This window comes from Tachyglossus aculeatus, chromosome 2 (genome assembly GCF_015852505.1).
Source record: "Tachyglossus aculeatus isolate mTacAcu1 chromosome 2, mTacAcu1.pri, whole genome shotgun sequence".
Lineage (NCBI taxonomy): Eukaryota > Metazoa > Chordata > Mammalia > Monotremata > Tachyglossidae > Tachyglossus > Tachyglossus aculeatus.
The window spans coordinates 19,963,213-19,989,194 of NC_052067.1; the positions used below are offsets into that span (position 1 = coordinate 19,963,213).

The 25,982-nt window shown below is 43.5% G+C and overlaps 1 protein-coding gene and 1 non-coding gene across 3 annotated transcripts in view; one reads left to right on the forward strand and one right to left on the reverse strand.

Moving 5' to 3' along the window:
- The window catches only part of CHN2 (chimerin 2), a 242,672-nt gene that overhangs the window by 23,849 nt on the left and 192,841 nt on the right, over positions 1–25,982 (forward strand). The window lies entirely within an intron of this gene.
- LOC119925013 lies at positions 23,021–23,158 on the reverse strand. The gene has a single exon (XR_005449685.1). It is a non-coding gene; the product is annotated as a small nucleolar RNA SNORA7 (small nucleolar RNA).

Here is a 25,982-nt window from a genome sequence, read left to right on the forward strand (position 1 = left end):
TCTGTCTGTGACCCAGTTTGGACACATGGTTGCTTTTGCCTTTCCTCTGCTACCATGCATTGAAGCAGCTCGCCAGAGTCCTGTTTGCCAGGAGGAGTAGCCTGGGAGGGGTGTCCTAGGGTGCAGATTTGGGGGTGGGGGCAGTTGCTCCAGTTGCCCCTACTCTAGGAATAGCCTTAATAATAACAATAATAATTGTGAAACCTGTTAAGCACTTATTATGCACCAGGCACCATTCTAAACACTGGGGTAGATACAAGGGAATTGAATTGCACACTGTCCCTATCCCCCATGGGCTCACAGTCTTAATCCCCATTTTACAGATGCAGTAACTGAGGCCCAGAGAAGTGAACTGACTTGCTCGAGGTTACACAGCAGACAAGTGGCAGATCTGGGATTAGAACCCAGGTCCTTCAGACTTCCGGGCCCATCTTCTATCCATTAGGCCACTACCCAGGCAGAAATCAGTGATGGCTTTTCAAATCTATCACTAATGAAGTGTGTGGAACTTGCCAAGTGCAGCCTGGAAGATAACCTCAATCTTCTTCTGCAGCTGAATCATTAGACCATAGCACTTCACTGATTTGTGCAAAACAGCACATAATCGGTTGTATGTGTGTGTGCTTCCAGAGCAGACTCACCAGTTTACAGCAGCTTCTACATGATTGGTTGTTTCAGAAACTGTCAAGCTCTTCACAGTCTGTCTGTTTCCCCAGGCACTGGAAATGTTCTAACAACAGTTTCCAGGAAAGTAGATTGAATAAGGGGACCTATACTCCAACCCTACTTTACTGTATTGTGATGGAGGAAAGGGTCAGGGAAGGCTTTTGCAAATCGGACATCTTCAGCTATATCATTCAGAAGCTGCTTTAAGATCTTGCTCAACTTCTCAGGTCAATCAAACCAGTTAAGTAGTCACCAGAGGTGAGGCCTGCTGCTTGTGTCAGATGCTTTTCTAAGGTCTACAAATACAACAAAGTGGGCTCCATGTTCCAGCAAACAGAAGCATGTTTAATGGTTTTTGGGGAAATCCGTGTCAAATTGTCACCTAGGGAACAGCAGTCTCTCCTGTCCTCAAGTGGTAGCATGGAAAGAGCAAGGATTGGGAAGTCAGTAGACCCAGATTCCAGGCCTCCTGACTATTGTGTGATGTTGGGCTAGTCATTTACCTTTACCTCAGTTACCTCATCTGTAAAACGGGGATAAGATTCCTTCTCTCCGTCCCTCATTGTGGGACAGAGACTGTGTTTGGTCTGTTCCTTATATCTAATCCAACATTTATCCCACAATAAGGACTAAGTAAATGCCTCTAAAAGTGGCAGCAAACTTGTGAGCATCTGGAGTGGTTGAAGGAGGAGACAAAGGGTAGGGAAGAAGATGAGGGCAGTAGAACCTCCAGGGAGTTTTCTTTCTTCATCTCTGAAATTTATTTTCTTCTCAAAGATGTTCCTTGGGGACAGTGACTAAAAAGAAACCTTATATTGAGAGAGAATCCTTGAAAACCCACACTCCTGTTTCCCACTCTCTTGCCCCCCTAGTTTAACATTGTCTAGAGAAAGCAGTCAATCAAATAATATTGATCAAGTGCCTGCTGTGTGCAGAGCACTGTCCTGAGCACTTGGGACAGCACATAACAGGTTTATTCTGCAAGCAGTGATTTCCCCCAGGTGATGAGGTGTTAACTTCTCCCTGCTAACTCAGTTACTTCAGCCATAAAATGGGAATACAATTCTTGTTTTATCTCCTCCTTAGACTGTGAGCCCCATGTGGGACAGTGACTGCTTCTGACCTGATTACATTGTATCTACCACAGCCCTTAGTATGGTGCTTGATACTACAAGTAAGCCCTTAATAAATGCTATTATTATTATTATTATTATTCTCTAATCACCGGAGCCCTCTGAAACAATGCTGAGTCTTGGGAATAGAAATGACCAAGGGTTGGTCTGGATTTTTAGCCAGGACCAGGCCAGCCTCCGACATGTAGTGAATCCAAAGTAGGGAGCAACAGAATTCACCAAATCCCTGTGGCCTTTCCATGACAGAAAGAAAGAAGGATGTAGGAGAGAACAAGAGTTGCCCCATTCACCTGCTACTTTCCCTTGCTTCTCTCTGTTGTCCAACAGGCTTAGCTGCCACAGCTATCCACCCCTCTCCACTGTCCCTGGTTCTGCAAATGTTGCAATGTTAGGAAATTTACCGAACCCGCTGAGTAGGCCCCAAGCCGCCTGAGGCTAGCCCTTCTGCCTGGGGAATATGCAGCTCTGGCAAGAGGGAAGTAATTTTAAAATTAGCACACCAGTTTGTCAGTTCCCAAGGCTTCTTTTATCTGGATTGCAGTCCTGTGTTTGTTCCGTGCCAGAACACATAAATGACTGGTTTAAACAAGAATGAAAAACAGGGGCCTAGGACCCGCTTTGCCTCATCAAGGCAGGGCCAAGGTCTGCTGTTGTGGGTAGCTTTGGCTTTCATAGTTTTGTGGTGGGGAGGAGAAAGAGGCCAGTCCAATTTAGAAAGAAAGCCAATACCAGAGCCATTTATTTGCTTCAAATTGTTTATTCCTTTAAGTGACTACCCTTCCTTTGAACATGAGTTTGTTTAATGGATGGTGCATTATCATTTAATAACTTAACCACTACCTATCACTAATGGTAACTTTGCAAAGTTGTTTCCTTTTTCTCTCCCTTACTGGACTTTGTGACTAAGCTTTTGTATTGTTTAGGTGTAATTATTGACAAGAATTATATTTGAAAAAACAGGAAAAAGGAGACAATCTGGATTGGAATGGCTCTAAAATATTTAGTTCCTTCTTGTGACTAATTGATAATTCAAAACATAATCTGAAAAAGCAATACTGGAAGGTAATCACTCTTGGGACTATGCTTGAGGTAATTGTCACAAGTGGTTCTCTTCCAAGTAGAAGCAGTATGGTCCAGTGGAAAGAGAATATACCTGAGAGTCAGGGTTTTAACTGTGACTCCATCACTTACCTGCTGTGTGACCTCGGGCAAATGACTTAACTTCTCTGGGCCTCCATTTCCTCATCTGTAAAATGGAGATTCAGTCCTGTTCTCCTTTCCATTTAGACTGTGGAGCAGAGGATTGTGTCTGACCTGATTATTTTTTATCTATCCCAGTGCTTAGTTCAGTGCTTAGCACATAGTAAGTGCTTAACAAATACTATTACTTAATATTATTATTATGATATTAAGCGCTTACTATGCGCCAAGCACTATTCCTCCTCCCCTTGGCCTGGAATGCCCTCCCTCCGCACATCCGCCAAGCTAGCTTTCTTTCTCCCTTCAAAGTCCTACTGAGAGCTCACCTCCTCCAGGAGGCCTTCCCAGACTGAGCCCCCTTTTTCCTCTCCCCCTCCCCATCCCCCCACCCTACCTCCTTCCCCTCCCCACAGCACCTGTATATATGTTTGTACAGATTTTTTTACTCTATTTATTCTATTTGTACATATTTACTATTCTATTTATTTTGTCAGTGATGTGCATCTAGCTTTACTTCTATTTATTCTGACGACTTGACACCTGACCACATGTTTTGTTTTGTTGTCTGTCTCCCCCTTGTAGACTGTGAGCCCATTGTTGGGTAGGGACCATCTCTAAATGTTGCCAACTTGTACTTCCCAAGCGCGTAGTACAGTGCTCTGCACACAGTAGGCGCTCAATAAATACAATTGAATGAATGAGTGTTCTAAGTGCTGAGATAGATATACGGTTTCAGGTTGTCCCACATGGGGCTCACAGTCTTAGTCCCCATTTTACAGATGAGGGAACTGAGGCACAGAAGTTAAGTGACTTGCCCAAAGTCACACAGCTGACAAGTGGCGGTGCCAGGATTAGAACCCACGACCTCTGACTCCCAAGCCTGGGCTGTTTCCACTGAGCCACGCTGCTTCTTAATTATTATAAGCCAAATCATTCTTTATGTATAATAGTATTTTATTATAATAAAAATGGTGGGCTTTTTCTCTTCCCCTTCTCCATCACTTCACTGATCATTTTTGTTCACGTTGTCTGAATTCTCTATAAGGAAAGCCATTGCAAAGGTCTTTCTTGGGAAGATTTGACTTCTTCTTGGATGTCTTTTATGGTGAACACTCATCATTCTTGTTTCAGTGTCATTCTTGTTTCAGTGTCATTCTTGTTTCAGTGTTTTCCCCTCAATCAATCGGTGGCCATGGGTTAGATGGTTAAAATGCCTGTGTAGAAAACAGGAAATCCTGGTTTTCAGTCCCAGTGGTGCCTTTAGTTTCTCGGCTCACGTGTGCTTACTGAGGGCTCCTTTTTAATGGGATCATTGATGAACTTGACGTGGAGACACTTGTTTTGGGAAGCAGCATGGCATAATGGAGAGAGCACGGGCCTGAGTGTCAGAAGGTTATGGGTTCTAATGCCAGCTCTGCCACTTGTCTGCTGTGTGGCCTTGGGCAGGACACTTCACTTCTCTGTGCCTGTTACCTCCTCTGTAAAATGAGGATTAAGACTGTGAGCCCCATGCAGGACAGGGATTGTTTCCAACCTGATTTGCTTGTATCCACCACAGAGCTTAGTACAGTACCTGCCAACATAGTAAGCACTTAATAAATACCATAATTTATTTTTATTTTATTTATTGACCATTTACTGTGTACTGAGCACTGTACTAAGCACTTGGAAGAGTACAATACAGCAGGGTTGGTACATATATTCCCTACCCATAATGAGTTTACAGTCTCAAGGGGGAGACAGACATTAAAATAAATTAGGGCTATATACATAAGTGCTGTGGGGCTGAGGGTGGAGTGAATATCAGGTGCTTAATTGGTACAGACCCAAGTGCATAAGCGATGCAGAAGAGAGTAGGCCATCCTGGAAACACACTTTTGGCCTGTAACCTTCCTCTTCCCTACCAATCATCTTCTCAGCATGTTTCTTCATGCCTTTGTTTGTGTAAGATTATGGATGTTTTGAATTTCTGAGACCACTGAAGAACCAGGGGAGAGACAGCTCCTGAGCTTTCAACCTTTTCTGGCCTCCATAAGAGGCAGAATAATGTGTCAGGAAAATCTTTGTAAACTACCCAGGACCCAAGAAATGAGTACAAAAGAAAATTGGCATATTTTCTTTTGAAAATCAAAGTGTTTATATGAATAAAATACACACTCCCAGATTGTATTTAATGATGCACATTACCATTATTGTACTTTCACATTTTTTGCAACCTAAAATTTAGTATTAACTTTTCCTGCAGGAGGGCAACTGGCCTTTCCAGTCTTCCTTCCTCCCAGCCCACTTAGGGAAGAAAGACTTCAACAAAACTTAATTAGGAAAAACTTAAAAGGTTGAGGGATAAACAGTTCTTTGTCCCCTACTTGTTTTGCCTTCTGCAAAAATGGAATTGTCTTACTCTGAAGAAATAGGAATGAATGTTCATGGCCCATTTGAAACTTAACTTTAAGAATGATTTGAACAGGTTATCCTGACTCCAGAAAGCCAAATAAGCAGTTTGGAAATCTGAGGTTACACAGCGCTTATAATTATTTTTATATTGGATCTCTGGATGTGTTTGCCAAACAGCCAACCACACTAGTTATTGGACATATTCCTTTCCCACTGCTTTTTCCTAACACAGCATTTTATAGGACTCAGCATTTCCTTAGTTAATTATACGATGTTCCTACAATCACATCTTTTAACTTTAGAAGCTAGGCCATCCTGAGGTTTTGGAACTGGCCTGTATTTTAATCCTTGTGCCGGGACTAGTGTCAAAAAGTATAGAGTGGATCGTCATTGCGGAGTTGATATGTAATGGTTTTTCAACTGAAAATTCCGTGTAAATCCTGGTGTAGCGAATGGCTTTAAAATTGAAAATGAGAATCTCAAGAAGAAAGAACTCAGACAGTACTTTTTATTTGAATGTAAATATATTGCGTATTATATTTCATTGGTCAGAGAACTTATCTAAGAACCCTACGTCCTTGACATCTGCCATTTTAATTCTAATCATTGCATGGCTGTATATGACTCCTGGTGAATAGCAGAAATTCCCCTGTGTGTGTTTTGGGTCTTCCAATGGGAAATCTGAGTAGAAGGCACTTTCAATGATTTTATTTTTCTTTCCTCAGCTGAGCTTTCCTGGGCAACAATTTAGAATGCTTTTGTTTAATCTGAACCTGAATTAATGTGTGAGTGCATGTGTGCATATGTATGCCTGTTGATGTTTGAATGAGCAGCTAGTAGAAGCAGTTTAATCAGAACAAGAATATTCTGGTGGGTGGCTTATCTTCCTGATAAACATTAAATGCAGTTAACAAAGAGTTCACCATTTTAGTTTCTTGTTTTGTGTTGTTTTTTTAAATCAAGAAAATAGCAGGCACAGTTTAAAAAAAAAGCCAAATGAGGTAAGATGCTTGGTATGTGTGATCTTATTTTAGCCTCTACTTCTAGAATTTTTCACACCATTTGAAAGGCCTTGCCATGGTTTTAAAAAAACAATGAAAAATACTTTCGTTACGGCAGACAAACACAAGGTTTCTTTTCTTACTATTAGAGTTGATGGAAGCTTCATGAAGAGGCCAGTTTCTAGACTAGCAACATGGTTTGATCCCATTTGCTGTCCTGCAGTTTTCTCAGTTCCCTTAGACTATTTGAATGGAATAGGGGGTGGGGGGAAGGGGGGGTAAGATGTGGAGCTCTGGGGCAGGTTTATAGCCTGGATGAAGGCGAATGTGGTGTACATAGAAGAAACAAAATTGAAGAGATTGGGGCTGTTTCCTTAGTCAGTATCAATCAGTGGCATTTATTGGGCTTTTACTATGTGCAGACCACCGCTTGGGAGAGAATCACTGGATTAAGTAGTTACTGCTGTTGATCACCTCACATACAACACTTAAACTTCCCTGGGCTCCAGTCAGCTCATCGCTGTCCTCTCCTACCAGCACTCCTCCCCCGCCCCCAGGACCAGCCTCCATCAACTCACTCCCATCCAACCCCTCCCCACCCCTTGTGCCGTCCCATCCTACAGAACCACTGCTCAACTGCCTTAGCCGAGTGTAGCTTCCCCCCTCTCCATCATGGGGAAGCTTCCTTTCATTAATAACCCATTCCTGACCTAATCAGTGTTTCTCCTCACCGTCACTGAAACCTGGCTCTCCCCAGACGATGGTCTTCCCAGCTGCTCTCTCTAGAAGGAGTCTCATCTTCACCCACTCCCCCAGACTCTTTGGGAAAGGGGGAAGTGCTGGCTTCCTTCTCACACCCAATGCTGCTTTCACATCATTGCACCGTCCCCATCCCTTTCTTTCCCTTCCTTCAAAGCCCATATCATCTGCCTCTGCCACCCACTTTTCAAATCATTTTGATCCCTTTTCTCACATTCCTTCTCTTTTTCTCCATCCCCATACTGATCCTTGCCAACTTCAATATCCACAGATATTCCTGATGACTCTTCCACTTCTCTATCACTCCTCAACTCTGCTGACCACCTGTTCCACACCATCTCACCCACTCACCAACTTGGACACACACTTGATTTCATCATCTCTAGCCACTGCACAATCTCTACCCTTACCAACTCTGAGATCACTCTGTCTGACCACAGCCTCCTCACTTGCCTTCTCTCCCACAAACCTCCTCCCTGCAAATCTGTGCTGTTCCTCCACAGACACTTCTGATCTTTTGACCCCATCCAATTTTCTCAAGTCATTTAGCTCCATACCCAAACTACCGTCCCCTCGTGACCAAACTGATGCTCTCAACACCACCCTCTCTACTGAACTCAACTCACTCACTCCCCTATCCCTTCATAGATCTCATACCACCAACCCACAACCCTGGATCACCTCCACAGTCGCCTCCTTCGCTCTTGTGCACAAGCCACGTAGCGCTGCTGGCAGAAATCCAAATAACAGGCCAACCTCATCCACTTCAAGTTTATACTCATATGTTTTAACTCAGCCCTCTTCTCTGCCCAGCAAAATTATCTCTCCATCCCTATTGACTTCCATGCCCATTGCCCTTGCTAGTTGTTCCAGACATTTAACTCCCTACTCAAACCCCTTATCCCTTATCCCTTAAACCCCTTATACCCCATCCCTTCCTCTCAATGACCTGACTACTCACTTTACTGAGAAAATTGAAAACATCAGGCGTGATCTCCGTAAAATATCCCCTCCCACTCCCCAGTCCTTCCCCCAACCTGCCCTGTCCTGGCTCATCCTGTCAGCTGCCAGTTGTGGTAAGCGTCTTGTAGGCAGGGAAGATGTCACTTTTTATTATTCTGTCCTTCCCAAGCCCCTACTACAATGCACCATACCGAGAAGACACTAGGTAAATACCCCTACCATTGTGTTGTCTTGATCTGATTAGATAGGGAGTGTAGTGTGCTGGTGGGGTGGAGAAGGGTCCAGAGAAAGTAGTAAGAGCTGTGTGAAGGAGGAGATGATCTATGAGAGAGCTTTGTGCCAGGCCAGTGGAATGTCTCTTCCCCCTCCCCATCCACCCTGCCTTACCTCCTTCCCCTCCCCACAGCACCTGTATATATATATATATATATATATATATATATATGTTTGTACATATTTATTACTCTATTTTACTTGTACATATTTATTCTATTTATTTTATTTTGTTAATATGTTTTGTTTTGTTGTCTATCTCCCCCTTCTAGACTGTGAGCCCACTGTTGGGTAGGGACCGTCTCTATATGTTGCCAACTTGTACTTCCCAAGCGCTTAGTACAGTGCTCTGCACACAGTAAGCTCTCAATAAATACGATTGCATGAATGAATGAAAATCTACAAGGCGGTTTCAAGCAAAATGCATGGGAGACTTGAAGTTAGCAGCTTGGCTACTCACTTTTCCTAATTACCTGTAGTTTAGGGTTTTTTGTCGTTGTTGGTTTTCACTCCAGATTGCTGAGTGCACACATGGCCTGTTTTTCCACCATAGCCTGATTCCACAAGCTGGGTAACCAGAATGGAAGATGACACTTGCCTCAGTGTAGCTAGGCATGTCATCACAATAATCACAAACATTTGCAGCACACTCCTCACAATAAACCAAGCCTCCATCACTATAGATAGTTCTGAGGAGAAACTCTTCCAAGGAAGGGGAGGGGAGATGGGGAATAGGATCAGTCTTCTGCCACTCTTCCTTGCTACTGCTGCACTGAAAGCCACCTCCCACACATCCCCAAGTGCCAGAGTTGGCCACTTGCCATCCTTGGACCCCGGTCTTGCCACAGCCTTCTTGGATCAGCCGGGGAAATCTGCCCGCCTCTCCGGGGCAGTTTGCTCCCACAACCTTTCCTTCTTCCTTCTCCTCTCTGGTTGGGGTGGCCCTGGGGCCAACTGACTCGGTCTGTAGGGGTCTTGGCCAGTGCCTCTCTAACCAACTTGCCACTGTGTCGGGAAAGGCCACTGTGACTTCTGGAGATTGCGGGGACCTGCTCCCATAATGCCCTGCCGCCCTTGAACTGACTTGGCAGTTTATCCTTGGAAGTACCCTGAGGGGCTGGTGATGCCCCTTTCCTGAGAGTACGGGGGTAGCTAGGTTCCTGGGGCCAACATGGCCATGTGACCTTGGGCAAGTCACTTAACTCCTCTGTGCCTCAGTGACCTCATCTTAAAATGGGGATTAAGACTGTGAGCCACAAGTAGACATGGACTGTATCCAACCTGAATAGCGTGAAACTACCCCAGCACTTAGTAGAGTGCCTGGCAAATAGTAAGCCCTTAACAAATACTACATAAAACATCCTCCTCAAAAATCTCCAGTGGCTACCAATCAATCTGCGCATCAGGCAGAAACTCCTCACCCTGGGCTTCAAGGCTGTCCATCACCTCGCCCCCTCCTACCTCACCTCCCTTCTCTCCTTCTACAGCCCACCCTGCACCCTCTGCTCGTCTGCCACTAATCTCCTCACCGTGCCTCGTTCTCACCTGTCCCGCCATCGACCCCCGGCCCACGTCATCCCCCGGGCCTGGAATGCCCTCCTTCTGCCCATCCGCCAAGCTAGCTCTCTTCCTCCCTTCATAGCCCTACTGAGAGCTCACCTCCTCCAGGAGACCTTCCCAGACTGAGCCCCTTCCTTCCTCTCCCCCTCGTCCCCCTCTCCATCCCCCCATCTTACCTCCTTCCCTTCCCCATAGCTCCTGTATATATGTATATATGTTTGTACATATTTATTACTCTATTTATTTTACTTGTGCATATCTATTCTATTTATTTTATTTTGTTAGTATGTTTGGTTTTCTTCTCTGTCTCCCCCTTTTAGACTATGAGCCCACTGTTGGGTAGGGACTGTCTCTATATGTTGCCAACTTGTACTTCCCAAGCGCTTAGTACAGTGCTCTGCACACAGTAAGTGCTCAATAAATACGATTGATTGATTGATTGATTGATCACACTTTAGGGTGGCAGCCCTGCTTAGATTCTGCCCGCTTCTCTCCCCTCCCAGCCACAATCACCCTCCCGCTGCTGCCACAGTTCCAACAGTAGTAGTAGTAATGACATTTGTTGAGCACCCACTGGGAGCAATTTACTGTAACTAAGGGGGTGGCAAGAACAAAATAAAGAAGTTGACTTGTTCCCAGCCCATGAGCGGATGGCACTCTAATAAGAGAGGGGAATTAAAATATTTACAAATAAAGTCATCAGTAAAAAGTTGAATGTACAGCTGAATAAACATGCATAAATTCTGAGGGACATGACAGTGTGATGTAGTGGATAGAGCATGGGCTGGATGTCAGAAGGACCTGGTTTTAATTCCAGTCTGCCACTTGTCTGCTGTGTGACCTTGGACAAGTTACTTAATTTCTCTGTGCCTGTGTCCCCTCATCTATAAAATGGGGATTAAGAATGTGAGTCCTATGTAAGATAGGGACCACTTCCAACCTGATTTTCTTGTACCAACTCCAATGCTTAGAACAGTTTCGGGCACATAGTAAGCACTTAACAAATACCACAATTATTATTATTATTATTTTGCTATTTTATTAGGAGCACTGGGTCCCTGGGGGAAGCAGAAAAGAGGCTGTTGGGGAGAGGATGGCAGCAGGTAGGGGTGTAGAAATTTGCCTTGGCCATGGTGGCCTAAATCAACCATTGACTTTCCCTTGCCTCACCCTTTTGTGTGACCCCTGCAGGGGCCTGGCTTTGGGGGAGCAAAACTAGTCTTGGGTGTTAATAACAGCAGGATGAGGGCTACTTCCTAAGACTGGGGGGACTGGACTGAGAGTGCTGGCAGGCAACTCCTCCCTCTCTCACCCCACAAGAGTTAGTTTCAGCAGGGAAGCCTGCGAGAGGAGATAGGAGAAACCACAAAACTCAGTGGCAGTCCTTGCTTTAGAGAAATAAGTTCGTCAGCAAGCTTATGAGGGTGAAAGGAGGAGGAGACTGTAATTTTAAAAAAATCCCAGTTTCAATTCTTCAGTACAAAAAGGCAAGGCCCCCAGCCCCGCACACTTGCACGCACATATACACACACATATCCTGGCCCGTCAGTTTTCTCAATTCCATTTCTTTTTCATTTTTCACTTCTGTGGGTGCTCCTCCATTTAGTGACTGGCTTCTGTTTGCTGAACTATACTTATTTATAAAGGTGCCAGGCTCCCAAGGGCAACTGCAACCAGTACAAAAACTGCCCTTATCCTCCTGAATTCAGCCCTATCCCCCCAGCCTCCGTCCCCCCAGTTTTTTTGTTTTTTTTTAAATGGTATTTGTTAAGCATCTACCAGACCGTGCCAGGCCCTGTACTAAGCTCTGGAGTAGATACAAGGCAGTTAGATTGTACACAGTCCAAGTCTGACATGGGGCTCCCACTCTTAATCCCCAGTTTATACAGTTGAGGTAACTGAGGCATGAAGAAGTGATGTGGCTTGCCCAAGATTCCACAGCAGACAAGTGACGGAGCCAGGATTAGAACGCAGGTCATTCTGACTCCCAGGCCCATGCTCAATCCAATATTTTCCTATGCTTAACAATGGTGTTTGCCAATTTATATCATCTTCTGTTCTTCAAGCTCTCAGTCCAACGATCTGCCCATAGTAGTTGACTAAATCTTGTTGATATGGATACTGAAGCTGCGGAGAAGCAAACAGAATGAAATCCGTGTTCCAAATCATCTTCTAAAGTCAGATCAACTTAAGGATCACTTCATCATCTGAAGGGGCCCCACTTAAGTAGAATTAAGGTCCCATTTAAGTATCGGTCCTTACTCCCGAGAATCATTAAGCTTAATAGAAACATCCCAACTATTACAAACTTCCTGATTAAATGGACTTTGTACATTGTCTGAGAGACCGGCTCTGTGCCTAAGAAAAGAAAATTAAAATATTAAAGCGTTGGGATTGGAACTAGAGGGAAATAGCCATTTCCAGTGGGAGGAAAAGGGGAATATGACCAATACTAGAGCCCATCAATCCATCGGTCATATTTATTGAGTGCTTACTATGAGAAGCAGCGTGGCTCAATGGAAAGAGCACGGGCTTTGGAGTCAGAGGTCATGGGTTCAAATGCCAACCACCAATTGTCAGCTGTGTGACTTTGGGCAAGTCACTTAACTTCTCTGTGCCTCAGTTATCTCATCTGTAAAATGGGGATTAAGACTGTGAGTCCCCCGTGGGACAACCTGATCACCTTGTTAGAACAATGCTTTGCCCATAGTAAGCGCTTAATAAATGCTATTATTATTATTATTATTATGTGCAGAGCACTGTCCTGAGTGCTTGGGTAAATACAGTGTGCCAGAGTTGATAGATGTGTTTCCTGAATGATAAAGTCTCCCATGGAATGATGAGTTATCTTTGGTCCCAAGACCTCAGGATGGAGAACATGCAAGAAGGAATTGGTTTGTTTTGGGCAGGGAATATGTTTGATGTTATATTGTACTCTCCCAAGCACTTAGTAGTACAGTGCTTTGCGCTCAATAAATCTGAGTGAATGAATGAATGCTTGTCTTTTGCACAGTGTTACTGGCCCTCTCTCATCCTGGCCACGGTTATGTTCCCGATGGGGCATGGGGTGCAGCTGGGGAAACAGCACATTGCAAAGTACTCTCAAGGGTCTTTAGGCCCAGGACCTGTTGACGAGTGAAAGGACTGCAGCACAGGGCTGGACAGCATAACGCAGCCGGCTTTGTAATGCAGCCACTCCCCTGAAGTCACTTCAAGTTCCCAGTAACCTCCTTCTTTCCAAATCTCTGCAAGATTGTAAGTTCCCTGAGGACATGGATTGACTCTACTAAAGATTGAACTTTCCCACACATCTAGTACAGGGCTTTGCACAGAGTAAGCAATAGATAAATATTAGTGATTGATCCTCCTGGAATTCTTGGCTGCCATTGTGGTGCTCTAACCTTGATTATTTGGCACACTCCTCTCTTCGTTCTCCTACCTCTCCAGCCAATCCTTCTGGCTGTCTTTCATCAGCAATTCCCTGCCTCCCACTCCCTAATTGTGAGTGACCCTCAATTCTGGGCCCCCTTCTCTCCTCAATCTACACTCACTCCCTTGAAGAACTCTATCTCCCCAGCCCTGTCCTCTCTCCTTTTCTGCAATTTCTCATTTCCCACTGCCTCCGGGTCCCAGCTCGTTGTGGGTAGGGAATCTGTCCATTTATTGTTGTATTCTACTTTCCCAAGTGCTTAGTACAGTGGTCTGCGGATAGAGAACAGGCTTGGGAGTCAGAAGGAACTACGTTTTAATCATGGCTCTGCCACGTGTCTCAATAAATGCGATTGAATGAAAGACTGTTATTCCAGAAACTCAAATTCAACATATCCCAAACTGACTCATTTTCCCTCCAAAATGTTCTCCTCTGCCTAACTTCCCCATCACAGTTGGCACCATCGCCATCCTTCCCGTTTCCTTAATCTCTTATTTCTCCAGCCCACATCCCCCACAGTTCCCATTTCAACATTCTTGTCCCCTATGCACTTGAGTACTTCCCTGAAGCACTTATCATCATCATTGGTATTTATTGAGCACTTACTGCATGCAGAGCATCATTCTAAGCACTTGGGACAGTACAACAGAATTGATAAACACATTCCCTGACCACAACATTGCTTCCTCCTACCTCTAAATTCATTTCAGCATGTCTCACTTGTTAGATTGCAAGCTCAATTTATTACTCTATTTATTTATTTATTTTATTATTACTCTATTTATTTTATTTGTACATATTTATTCTGTTTATTTTATTTTGTTAATATGGTTTGTTTTGTTGTCTGTCTCCCCCTTCTAGACTGTGAGCCCGCTGTTGGGTAGGGACCGTCTCTATATGTTGCCAACTTGTACTTCCCAAGCATTTAGTACAGTGCTCTGTACACAGTAAGTGCTCAATAAATACGATTGAATGAATGAATGAATGAATGAATGAATACAGCCCACCAGGGTGAGGCAGCGCTGCCCAGAGGTGGGCTTTGGCCACTCGGACCTGTTTAAGCCATGTTATAGCTTGACATGAAATAAGCCACATCTGCATGGTGTAGTGGATAGAGCACGGGCCTGGGAATTAGAAGGCCATGGGTTCTAATCCCAGCTCCGCCACTTGTCTGCTGTGTGACCTTGGGCAAGTCACTCTCCTTCTCTGTGTTTCAGGTAACTCATCTGTAAAATGGGATTTGAGACTGTGTGCCCTGTGTGGGACAGGGACTGTGCCCAACCCAATTTGCTTGTATCTAGCCCAGCACTTAGTACAGTGCCTGACACATAGTAAGTGCTTAACAAATACCATTATTATTATTATTACCTGAATTTGTTCTTTCTGCCGTGTGCAGAGCACTGGACTGGGCACTGGGGAGAGTACAATAGATGTAAAAGACAACATCCCTGCCTCAAAGGAGCTTTGCCACTGGGGGTTTGGTGGGCAGGCAGGGTAAGAGCTGAGATTGGGGTGGATTGGGTCCAACTGGACAGAGAAATTGTGAGCCGTGTATGGCTCTCCTGGCCAGAATTTCACATTCTGAACAAGTAGTGTTAGGAGCTGTTTGACAGGAGTCCAACAACTAGCCTATTTCCTGTACATTAAATTGTTATTCAAAGCATTTGCATTTAGGCACACGTATTTGCCTCACCGTCTATTTGTGATGAATCCCAAGCTACTGAATGGACAAGTAAGTCAGGTTGGAAATACATTTTTCCCTCTCACCTTTGCTCCAGAGATAAGCAGTAAAGTAGCTGATTCATAATGGTTGGGACATATAATGAATACATCCTGGAAACAGAAACAAGGATCAAGGCAGATTTTCATTTGGAAGAATTTCTGGGGCTTGGGAAGAAATTGCAAAAGGTTATCTCCACAGTGCATGATTTGTAGCCCACCTGAGTTCTGCCATTTTCAGTCAAAGTGAGATTGTTTGTTTTTAATTGCCTGCCGGACGCTTGCAACTTGTTTAAACCAAGTATTTGAAGCTAGTTTGAGCTGTATGAAAATTCCCTAGTTTGGAGGCAGATGGCTATGACTACTAATTGTCATAAAGCATTCAAATGATTTTGCGCCTTATTATCCAAAATTAGGAGAGAAAGCGATCTCAGGGCAAATCGGAAATCTTCCCACGATAAACCGAACGAGCAGAGTCACTGACAGTATGCACCACAGTAACTCCAGCTACCACATCACAGTGAACTGGTAATAGCCCTTAATTTGCAGAGAGCTTTTCCAGTCTAGCAAGTTAAATTAAGGATTGGACACTCAGGTAATTTGTGTCATAAATGGTTTCATTCTAACAGAAGCTTTTAGGACTCCAAACAACCAGAACACAATATAATTGCCAACGAGCACCAATATTGATATGGTGCATCATTACCAAATAATTAAAGAGTTCAGTGCCCAAGAAGAAAAGCAAATCAAAGCCATTTCAGAGACCACCCCCCCAACCCCTCTCATTTTTTTTCTTTCCAAACCTTGCTCCTTTTAAGTAACACTAATTATCTCAAGAATGTGATAAACATGTCACCTTGTTATCTGTTTAAGTAAATTTGAGCTGTAGTGAAACTTTTATTTATACATGTATAAATATATGCATATATGTGTGTGTGTGTGCATATATATATATATATATATATGTATATGTATATATATATGTAGTATTAAGTGCTTACTATGTGTCAAACCCTGTTCCAAACACTGGGGTAGGTCCAAGTGAACTAGATTGGACGTAGTCCTTGTCCCACATGGGGCTTATAGTCTAAGTAGGAGGGAGAACAGGAGAACTGAGGCCCAGAGAAATTAAGTGACTTTTCCAAGGTCATGCTGCAAACTTTTGGCAAAGTCAGGATTAGAACCCAGGTCCTCTGACACCCAGGCTTTTCCCACTAAGCCATGCTGCTTCTCTAGGCTTTGCTGCTTTGGCAACCCGATGAAATTGCTCACACTACTCATGCCACCAACATGAAGTGAGAGCAGTTAATCTAATGCTGGGATTTAATGAGTGCCCACTGTATGTGCAGAGCACTGAACTAAGCAGTTGAGAGCGGACAATAGAATTAAAAGACACAATACCTGCCCTCAAGGAGCTTCCAGGCTAATGAGGGACACCTATATAGTTCAAAGATTGATTGGAAAAAGAGAAGGGACAGATGGCTAGGTGATGAAGTGATTAAATAGTAGATTGTGCAAGTTGATATGTACAGAAGTGCCCTGGATGACTCCGGGAGTGCACAAGTGCCAAAGCTGTAGTTAGAAGGATATGATCTGCGGAAGGACTTCTAGGAGAGGTGAAATTCCAATTGGGCTTTGACCGACTATGGAGAGAAATGTGGGTGGGGCAAGGAGCCAGAAGCTGAAGGGGAGAAAGAGTAGGAGAGATGTGACTGTGGGGTGGGGGACATGCTGCGCTCCTGTTGTAGGAGGAATAGGATTTATTGAGCACCCATTTGGCACCATGCACTGTGCTGCCGGGAAGTACAGAGAAGTGACATATTCCCTGACCACAAGGGGTTTATGTTATTTCTAATGGCAGCCTGGTATTCTGTATCACCCCCTGAGCGAGTAAAAACTATCCCAGATAATTTCATTTTTTGCAGCAGTGAACTAAAGTGCCCAGATCATGGGATCTGATCCCCATTCAGAAGGGAATTCTTGGGCCTGCAGTGGGACTGTGCCATTGGAAAATTCATTTTCTGATACGCAGTGTTCCGATTTAAAGCCTTGCTGGGGTTTTCCCCAGTCAACCCTGACTCTGGAAGGTTGTGCTAGGAACTGGATTGGCTTTGACCCTTCTGGACACCCTCCAGGGCCACTGTTGTAATTCGTGACCTGATTACCGTGTATCGACCTTTGTGCTTAAGGCCTTCTTCTCCGCCACCCGTACCCTGCCCCCGACTTGCTTTTCCTTCTGCCTTGTCTGTGCACTTGGAGCTGTGACATTTGGACATATGATATTCAATCCCAATCTCACAAAACTTATGTACATAGCTTTAAATTGTACATAAATGATTTATATTAGTGACTATCTCCCCCTATAGACTGTAAACTCGTTATGGACAGGGAATATGTCTGCTAATTTTGTTGTACCCTCCCAACTGCTTAGCACAGTGTTCTGCACATAAGCGCTCACTAAATACTATTGATTGCTTGGTATATATTAAGCACTTATCAAATACAACTATCATCTCTCTAAACCATAAACTTCTTGTGGGCAGGGATTGTGTCTGCCAAGCTCTTAGTACAGTGCTCCGCTCACAGTATGTATTCAGATACCATCAGTTGATTCAAACCATTGGAGCCAAGGCTAATCTATCCCAGTCCCCAGCCAGTTTGAGCTGACACCTCCAGAGAAGCAGGAATCAGCTTCCCAGAGGCCAGCATTTTATCAATTAATGGTACTTATTGAGCACTTATTGTGTACAGAGCACCATAGTAGGTGCTCAGAAGACTTGGTAGACATGATCTCTGCCCTCAAGAAGCGTACAGTCTAGTGACCGTTCTGGGGCTCTGGGGTGGCTTGGAGTGGGTGGGACTTTTTCCTCAACTACTTCTTCTCCAGACTATCCTGATCTTATCTGCAAGATTACCTTGGTAGGATTGGGACTTGGGGATTCCTCCTCAAAGCCTCGTTGGCTCGTTCCATGGAAAGGACAGTTTAATTCTCAGGGTGGGATTAAACCTGCAAGGCTAAACTGCCTTCTCATTCTTCTCCATAACCACCTCACTCTTGCAAGCACTGGCCTCTTCAAATGAGTGAGACAGAGAGAGAAAGAGGCAAGGGAACAGGGTAGATGCAGAGAAGCAGTCTAGTGGAAAGAGCACAGGCCTGGGAATCAGAGGTCTTGGGTTCTAATCCTGACTCTACCACCTGCCTGCCATATGAACTAGAGTAATTCACTTATCTTCTCAGGGCTTTGGTTTCCTAACTTGTTAAATGGGGATTCTTTACCCTTTTTTCATGATGTTTGTTAATATATTTGATATTCACCCCAGCCCTGACCCCTCAACATCAATGTACATATCTTTAAATTGTATATTGTCAATTACTTATATTAATGTCTAGCTCCTCCTCTAGACTGAAGGCCCTGTATGGGCAGGGAACGTGTCTGCCAATTTTGTTGTATTGTACTCTCCCAAGCACTTAGTACAGTGCTTTATACATAGTAAGCATTCAATAAATACCATTGATTAAGCGCTTTGTAAGTGTCAGACACTGTACTAAGTCCTGAAACTATCCTGTTCTCCCTCCACATTAGAATATGAGTCCTGTGTGGGACAGAGATTGTGTCTGACTCAATTATCTTGTATCAATCCCAGCACTTAATACATGGTAAGTGCCTAATAAATATCATTATTATTGTCTGGGGGAGAGAATAAAGTCATCAGATTTTCCTTTTTTCTGCTCTTCCTTTGACTACAACTGATCATCCTCACCACTCTGTCAGGATGTCACATTCCCATCCTTCTGACTTGACACATCTCTTATCATCTTGGTACTTTGATTTTCATATCACAGAGTCACCTAGGATGAGGACCTTGGCCGGGTGCATAATGAAGATAATAGTACTTTGTCATCTCCCTTCAGGGTTAAGGGGATTGGGGTCAGTGAAGTCATTTGACAGACAGAGATGAGAGATACCGAGTTAAAAAGTAAAATGATTGAGCTCCATCCTGTAGCATCACCACTTGGCACTCTTTTTAACTCATCTAGCTTCACTGTGGTTAAATATTACTCTCAAAACATGTTTTTCAAGCTACAGGACTGGGTCTTTAAATCAGTTCCTGAAATATTTGCAATTTGCCTTTGCTTTTTAGAAGGTAAACAGGGCAAAATCATACAAACATAAAATCATGATTTATCTATTAAATGAGAACTTTTCTCAGTCATATATGAATTCATAGTAGCTGCTTATGCTGGCAAGTGAGATCTATTAAATATCTTTCCTCCCTTAAAAATATCCTTGGAGACATAAATGCTCTATGTGGGGGAAAAACACAGAACAATGGACTGTCTTTTCACCATAGATCACCCGCAGTACTCCAAAGGGATCCAAAAACAAGAGGGGAAATCTCACATTTAAAATTTTTTTTAGAAATCTATTATTATGTTCAGGAAAAAAGGAACTGAAATACAGAAGGCTTCAACCTTCTTGGAATCTTCCATGATGTAAGCTAGAGGTAAGCTGGGAACAAGCCAAAAAACAGAGCACAGCGGCCTGAAACACATACATGAGTCATTGATTTTTATATTCAGCTAGAGAAACAGCACATCCAAATTGATTGTTGGCATCATGCCATTAAGCACTCCATTTTTTTTTTCCAAAGGACAGTTACCTTTTTCACGGTTTTAACTCTTCTGAAATTGTACATTTTACACAGCCTTATGCTTTGTGTTTGTGAAACCTAGCGTCTTTTACAAGGATTTTAAATCTTAGCCTGTATACTGTGTGTGTGGGGGGTGGGGGTGGGGGGCAAAAATAGAGTGCATCCAATCAAAGTGAAAAGCAGTTCTGGATAGTTCAAATCTAAATCCTCTTCTAAGTACAGCTAGTTCTGCCACAGTGTGGGTCTTCCCTACGTGTTTTAGGTAGAAGGCTGTTAAGGAATTATTAATCAATCAGTTGTATTTATTGAGTGCTTACTATGTACTGTGCACTGTACTAAATGCTTGGGAGGGTACAATACAACAGAGTTGGTAGGTGTGTTCCCTGCTTACAATGAGTTTACAGTGTAGAGGATTAGAGAAGATTTGGCTGGCAGTGCACATCTATCTGGGTAGAAGGTGATGGAAGAAGCAGTTGTACACATCCAGGCAGTGAAAGTCAAGATGTTAGTGCCACCACACAATTTCTCTTCAAAATGTGGTCCTTGAAGAATTGGCCCTCCCACATTCTGGTGAGCCAGCTATGTCCCAGACTTTGCTGAGAATGACTGTATGGTAGCCTCAGTTCTCTACTCACTTGGCTTGGGTACAGATCTAGAATAAAAGATACCAAAAAGAATCTGATTGTCAGGACAGAGAACAGGAGTTCTGACAACCTTTGCTAAATAAATAAATAAAACTGCAATTTACTTCAGGACAAGATGATCTTGAAGCCAAACCTTAGAACTCATGAGTCTTTGCGGGGCCAGCAAAGGAGCCCCTAGGCCAAACCATACGCCCAGCCATCCCCGACATCAGTGTTGAAGGTGCACGAGACCATTCTGGAACTTGATGTTTTAATTTATTTCTACTCTTATGACACCTTCACTATTGCTGGAGAAGCAGCATGGTTTAGTTGATAGAGCCCAAGCCTGGGAATCAGAAGGTCCTGGGTTCTAATCCTGACTCCACCACATGTCTGCTGTGGGACCTGGGGCAAGTCACTTCACTTCTCAGTTACCTCATCTGTAAAATGGGGATGAATAATAACAGTAATAATAATGGTATTTATTAAGCACTTACTATGTGTGAGGCACTTTACTAAGTGCTGGTGTGGATACAGGCAAATTAGGTTGGACACAGTCCCTGTCCCACATGGGGCTCATGGTCTCAATCCCCATTTTACAGATGGGAAGAGTGTGAGCCCTATGTGGGACAGGGACTGTGTCCAATATAACTAATTTGAATCTATCCCAGTGCTTAGAACAGTGCTTGGTGCACAGTAAGTGTTTAACAAATACCATAATTATTATTTATTTATTGCTTTTTCAGTGTACATTGGCCTGTTTTCCTCCATTAGACTTGAAGGTTCTCAAGAGCAGAGAACACTACCTAGTTCCCAGGTGCCTGTGCTGCCCTCTGCACACGTGGTACTTGGTCCATATTGATGCTGTAGATGAGCCACCCAGTGGTTTGAGAACCAGCTGTGGCGGGAGGTGGGACGGTTGGGTGCCATGCGCAAGCACTGCCCAGAGTTCATGATAAAGCTCACTAAAGTGGATTCAAAAGATGTTTTAAAATGCCTTTTCAGAGAAATTCCAAGCCCCTTTTGAAAACTTTGCCGGTGTTATTTCTTTTCCAAAGAAATATTTCTTCTTTCTGGATGGAAAAGAGCAGTATCCACTGATACACCGATATAATAATAACAGTGGTAATGATGGCATTTATTAAGCGCTTACTATGTGCAAAGCGATTACTGTGTGGAGAGCACTGTACTAAGCACTTGGGAGAATACGGTATAACAGAGTTGGTAGACATGTTCCCTACCCAGAATGAACCCTCTGCAAATTATCTATGGGCTTCTTCTGTAGGGTCCAAAATGAGGCAAAGGTAATGGCCAAAAGCAGGGCATCCTGTTGGTCCAGAGGAAAGAGCACTGCTCTGGGAATGGGAATAATAATAATAATAATAATAATAATAATAATAATAATGGCATTTATTAAGTGCTTACTATGTGCAAAGCACTGTTCTAAGCACTGGGGAGGTTACAAGGTGATCAGGTTGTCCCATGGGGGACTCACAGTCTTAATCCCCATTTTCCAGATGAAGTAACTGAGGCAAAGAGAAGTTAAGTGACTTGCCCAAAGTCACACAGCTGACAGTTGGCAGACTCGGGTTTTGAACCCATGACCTCTGACTCCAAAGCCCGGGCTCTTTCCACTGAGCCACTATGCTTCTCTGTATGTATAATTCCCTCATCTGGAGCTCACTATGGGCAGGGACCATATCAACCACCTGTTTCATTGTATTCTCCTAAGTGCTTAATACAGTGCTCTGCACACAGTGAGATTCAATAAATACCACTGATTAATTGACCAGCCTCTGTTTCCCAGTTTCCCATTTTAGGAGTTGTGTGTCCTGTGGGGGAAAAGTGCTGAATTCGCATTTAGCATGTCTGAAATGGCATTCTGCATAAGCCTCCAATTCAGCTAATCTTTGGGCAAATTCCATACTCTCTCTTCCCTGTCTGTGAAATGGGGATAACAATTACCTGGCCTTGTTTGGCAGTGTAATAACAAATTCAGCGGGTAGCGCTTCAAGCCTTTCAAAATAAAAGGTGTTGTATATACAGTACAGTATATATAGTACAGTGCTTGCAGAAGTGAATTTGGGCCTTTAATGACCATAAGTTGCAATGTCTTTGATAAAGTGTCTTATCTCAGGATACTCCAGAACTCTTCAGTGACTTTGGGTTATCATTGCTTCAGACTGCTACTTGTAGAGCCAGTAGATTTCTGGAGAGACAATGTTGCCTAGTAGAAAGGGACTGGGAGTCAGAAGACCTGGGTTTGAGGCCCAGCTTCACCACTGGCCTACTGTGTAACCATGGACAAATCTGCAGGCCTCAGTTCCCTCATCTGGGGATGAGAGATAGTGAGCCAAGGGTGGGACAAGGACTGTGTCTGATCTCATAACCTTAAACCTAATCCAGCGCTTGTTTTATGCTTTTGAGTCGACTCTGACCCAAAGCGACACCGTGGACACATCACTCCTGGACCATCCCACCTCCATCTGCGATCGTTGTGGTAGTGAATCTATAGAATTTTCTTGGTAAAAATACGGAAGAGTGTTACCATTGCCTCCTTCCATGCAGTAAACCTGAGTCTCCGCCCTCGCATCTCTCCTATGCCACTGCTGTCCAGCACAGCGATTGAATGAAAGGTGAGTTTTGACTTGTAGCAGACTGCCTTCCACTCGCTAGCCACTGCCTAAGCTAGGCATGGAGTGGATATGCCTCTGCTTGACTCTCCCTCCCGTGGTCAAGACTGGTAGAGTATTGGAAACTCTCCAGGTGCGACCCTAAGAGGAGAAACCTAGCGTTTGGCACATAATAATAATGATAATAAAAACTGTAGTATTTGTTAAGTGCTTACTATGTGCCATGCACTGTTCTAAGTGCTAGGCTGGATACAAGTAATCAGGTTGGACACGGTCTCTATCCCACTTACGGATCACACAGTCTTAATCCCCATTTTACAGATGAGGTAACTGAGGAACAGAGAAGTTAAGTAACTTGCCCAAAGTCACACAGCAGACATGTGGTGGAGCTGGGATTAGAACCATGCCCTGTGACTTCCGTGCCCATGCTTTTTCCAATAGACCATTCCAGTAAGTATGTATTAATGCCAAAATGATGATTATTCATTCAGTTGAGTCACTTTTAAAAATTAGACTGTTTACATGAATAATATGTGGGGCTATGATATATTCTGAACATTTGATAAGATGGAAGACCAAATGGTTCAGTTCAATGTAAAATTTAAGAAGTCTTAATACACCTTAAAAGCCACAGAAGTTAAAGCTTCGGTTTCCAGCAAGTGATTTCACCTTGTCTGATTCCTCATTGTGATAGGAAAGATGAACAAGGACAACATAAGGCATATGTTTTATCATGTGGCAGATTGTAGCATTATACACTTCACTTGTGAAGTCTGGATAGTACAGCCATAAACATGCAAATTTTTGTATGTTATGCAGAAGTGAAAAAAACTCACAGGTTGTGTGTTGTTCTAATGAGCTGCTCACACAAATCAGTCAATGTTATTTCAAGTCAGTCATTTTCCAAGGGGTGGAGAGAAATGTTGCTACATAAACTGGGCAGTACTGGTGAGATGCAAGGGCACTAGGGTATGATGGTAATATCTCCCTTTGATGTGACAAACATGCCACTGGGGTGCCATGGAATCACTGGACATGGGAGGATGTTGTCAACATATGTTCACCGGCCCAGGTTGGAGAATCCTCCCTGTTTACCTTCTGCCTAGTTGCCCGGAATGATAGCCAGCTTCTGGCTGTTTCTCTACTTGCCAGTGTGATGACCAAAGCAAATGCCTTCCATGTTCAAATTGGATCTGCATTGGGTTCTTCATTCACTGTTGTGTTTATTGAGCGCTTACTGTGTGCAAAGCACTGAACTAAGAGCTTGGGAGAGTACAGTATAACAATAAACAGACACATACTCTGCCCACAACAAGCTGGAAATCTAGAGAGCTTCTCTGGTGTAAGGTGTTGGGGAGTGTGATGGTAGAATTTGAATTTTCTCTCCAGAAAGAGTTACACTCTGGGAAGTGATTGTGGAAATGGCAGGATGGAGCCCCTTGCTTATTGCCTCTCTCAGTGATGCCCACAAAAAATCTTTTCACAAGGCCAATGGGGAATTTTCCTAACTGCTGACCTTATATCTACAACCGGGGTCGTGGACATCAAATCTTGTTCCTTTTATCTCTTGCACAACTGCCATGAATAAAATGACTCTGAAACACAGACACTAGCTGAGGAGCCCAGAATGCATAGTGCTTAGAACAGTGCTTTGCACATAGTAAGCGCTTAAGAAATGCCATCATTATTATCATTATTATTATATGGGTAACCCAGAATACATATGGTGGAACAGCTATGTACGGATTTTCTGTCTGAGCAGAGCCTGCTGTCTTCAGTGATGAAGAACAACAGCTGGTCCCATCCTTTAGGAAAAGTGTTTCATACTCTTGAAAACTGTTATTAACTTGACCCTTGGGCTTCTCTTCTCCAGTTTGAACTCTGTTCTACCTCCCCTCCCAGGTCTCATTTTCCAGCCCTTTAATCATCTCTGTGGTTCTCCTTTGAACTCTCTCCAGATTCCCTTCGTCCCCTTTTTTAATTGTGGAGCCCAGAACCTGACCAAGAGCTGCAATAAGTTTAAACAGTGACAAGGGTTTCTTAATGAATGTGTTTGCTAGTCCTTCGTCCAGGTTAGTGATAGAAATCTGAAGTAAGATGGGCAGTGAGCCAGGTTTGCCCAAAGCCTACAATGTGAGTGAAACACTTTGGAAGGGGCGCTCTCTGCCACTTGGGGATGCCATTTCCAGGAAGCATCACTAGTGATGGGGGGAATGATTATACCATAGTGAAGGGATTTGGGCCGTGGGGACAATCTGGCTAAATGTTTTGTGTAAGATAGAGGCTCTGGACAACATTTCTGTAAAAATGAGTAGGATGATCCAAAAGGCATTTTTAGGATGCACATTTCCTTTTTTCACGTTTTAATCTTCCTACATTTTAGAATGACAAAATTTTTAAAAAATTAGAATTTGTTGGTCTCTCTATGCTTTTAGTTGCATTGTTTCTCATTTTCTGCTCATTGTCTCCTTATTTACGTTCATGTCCTGTGTCTGCTGGTATAAAAAAAGTGGTAATAAGAAAACTGCTTGCTTTTCTTAGCAAAATTTCCCCAAGCGTGTCATCAAATCATCCCTGTTTATGTATTTATTTTTATTACCTTCGTATTAGATTTCCAACAAAGCACCAGAATTTTCTGTTTTTATGGCAGGCAATCTCCTCAGGTAGTGTCTGTGTTTGAGTCATTTTATTCATGGCAGTTGTGCAAGAGATAAAAGGAGCAAGATTTGATGTCTGCGACCCTGGTTGTAGATATAAGGTCAGCAGTTAGGAAAATTCCTCATTGGCCTTGTGAAAAGATTTTTCTGTGGGCATCAATGAGAGAGGCAGTAAGCAAGGGGCTCCATCCTGCCATTTCCACAATCACTTCCCAGAGTGTTACTCTGCTACCAAGCAGGTTTTCTATTTTTCTCTCTTCTTTTTTCCCCATGTTTCCCTTCAGAGTCCTTCCTTTGTTCCTGGATGCTTTCCTAACC